The following is a 2,606-nucleotide window of genomic DNA, read 5'->3' as shown; positions in this document are numbered from 1 at the left end:
GCCCCACCAACCAGGGCCCCATGTGCAAAGGCTTCCCCCCCCCTGCCACGTGGGGGGGGTTCGTCCGCCTCATCTCACCCATCCGTCCATCTTTCCACCCTCATCTCATCCGTCCTTCACCTAGTCCACCCTCCAGGGCCTGACGCCTGGGGGAAACGCTCCTGAGCGAGGCGGCCCGAACCATGCTCGCTCACCACCTCCACACCACCAGCTGCGACCCCAGGCGAGTGCGGGAAGAACCGACGGGCGGCTCGCAGCGGGGGAGGCAGGGGCAGAGGCCGCCGGGGGACGGGGCGCATCCCCCTCCTCCACTTCCCCTTCCAAGGGGAGGGGCACCACGCGCCCACGCAGCACACAGCCCGGCGCTGGACGCCAAAACCCGGCCCGGCCCGGCGTGACCCTCCCCCAACTCGGAGGGGGGAGGCACAGGCCGCATTAGGCAAAAGAGCAGCGCTTGGCCCCCACCGCGGGGGCCAGCGCACCCCTCGCGCGAGGGCGGCTCTTGCCCACACGCTGTGGCAAGTAGCGCCGGCAGCTACTGCCCTGCAGACTTCAGGAGGGGCGGCGGCTGGGGGGTCCAGGTACCCCAAGGCCCCCCTCTCAGATCGCTAGAGAAGGCTTTCTCACCGAGGGCGCGTCGTGCCCCACACACCATCGCTCGCCCCTTCGGGGACCCACGGGAGTGGGAACACTCCCAAAAAGTGGGAAGTCAGAAGGGGGGGGGGTCTGCGGTATGGGTAAAGCACACAGCCCATGTGAGCGTCCACGGTCAGAGCCGGGAGGGCAAGAGTCTGTGCTGCCACCAGGCTTGCCTTTCAGACTTTTCCACGTGGGTGGAGGGATGCCACGTCCGGAAAGCCAGACGGGGACCCCCCCTTCACATCTCCCGGCCCACCGCGGTCGCTCTCACGACCACATGCAGCCTTCCCGGTCAAGGGAGAAGCATGGGGCGTGCCACTCAAGGGCCAAGGGCTGCCCTCACTGGCACACAGTGAGGGAGACCCATGACAAGGGGTCCACCTGAGCCCCTCCCGGGGAGGGGACACAAGCTTCCCCTGCCTTACCGTCTCGACCCCCTCCCCTGAGCTTTAGGAAGCTGCTCGTGGGGCACGCCACCACCACAGTGGGGACCCGAGGGGACTCACCGCTGGGAGAGGAAAACGACACCACCGCTCGGCCTCGGGCATCTGACAGGCAACCCGGAGTACTCCAGGGGCACCACAGAGGACCAGGGGAGGCACGCTCACGCACCCGCAGGGATGCGAAGCATGGCAGCGAGGGAGGCCTCCCCCCACTTTGGGGAGGGACCGCTCGCAAGGCACACGCCAAGGAGGCAAAGCGAGAATGCCTGCTGCGTCCCAAAGGACCCAGGCCCCCCCCCCCGACTGACACCCGAAGGCAGCAGGGCGGGAGACCAGAGGTCAGGCTGGAGGCCGCACCCCTGCCTTCCCCCACACCACCCGCAGGTGGGGGAGGAGCAGCGAGGGGCCCGCGACAGAATGAGAGGCGCGGCCCAACTCACCATGAGCGGCCGTCCCTCACCTGGCGCGGCTTAAGCCCAAGCCCAGGAGAGCGCCACATCACCACATCGATCAGTCCTGGCAGAGCCAGGGAAGAGCCCAGAAGAGGGGAGGGAGGGAGGGAGGGAGGGAGGGCCAGCAAAGACAATCACCACGGGGGCCTGCTTCAGCTTCACCGGCCCCCCCTCCTCCTCCTCCTCCTCCTCCTCCCCTTCCTCTCTCAGGGGAGAGACAGCGGCTGACAACCCCGGGAGGGAGAATGCCTGACACGTGGCACGGAGCCAACAGGGTGGGGTTGTTCCAGCCGAGCCGCCGGGTGCCCGCAGCAGGGAGGCACACAGGGTAGAAGACCCCACAGGGCCACGCGCCCTGCCGCCCTCGGGTCAGCCAAAGACCGGAGGGGACACCGCAGCATGGGCCAGCTGGATGCACAAGCGAGAGCCGGCGCACAGGCCCAGGCGAGCGGCCCCCACGCGGGGTGCAAAGGGCAGGGTCAGGCCTTGGACAGCAGCCGAAAGCCCAAAGCCCCCCACGTGCATCCAGAGGCCCAAGGTCTCCAGCGACAGGCGCTGAAGAGGATCGTGTCAGCATCTACCTGGTGACAGAAAAGGCCTATTTCGGCCGCGAAAAATGTCCATGCCCAGCAGCGGGGCCCACCCACAGGACGTGGGGGTATCCCCGGAACCCCCATCCGGACACTTGTCCCCCAGCCCTGCCCTAGAGTCGCCAGACCCAGCGCTCTCAGGGCCATCTGGTCGACCCGGGGAGCGTGACCGCAAGGAAGGGACAGGGACAGGAAGGAGGTGGAGCCGGCCGGCCAGCCGGGGAAGCCCTTCCCGGCTTGCCCACGCGGGCAGGTATCGGTCTGTCCGGAGCTCCAGACGGGGACTTGGCTCCCCCAAAATCCAGGACACACCATCCAGCTCAGGCCGGTCCCCACCTCCCGACAGATCGACCGACCGACAGGGAAACACTCCGAGGGCGGGGGGGCGGGGGGGGGGGGAATGAGAGCGTGGGAAACGAAGTCTTGTCCAACGACCGGGACCCTACATGGGCACGCCTCAGGCCCAGGTGCACCCTTCCCGG

The sequence above is a fragment of the Sus scrofa genome, chromosome 8 (assembly GCF_054392235.1).
Source record: "Sus scrofa isolate SSC_HxYL_T2T_F1_AM1 chromosome 8, Sscrofa_HxYL_maternal_Yorkshire_Landrace_v2.0, whole genome shotgun sequence".
In the NCBI taxonomy this organism is placed as follows: Eukaryota; Metazoa; Chordata; class Mammalia; order Artiodactyla; family Suidae; genus Sus; species Sus scrofa.
Note: the sequence above shows the minus strand (reverse complement) of the source record.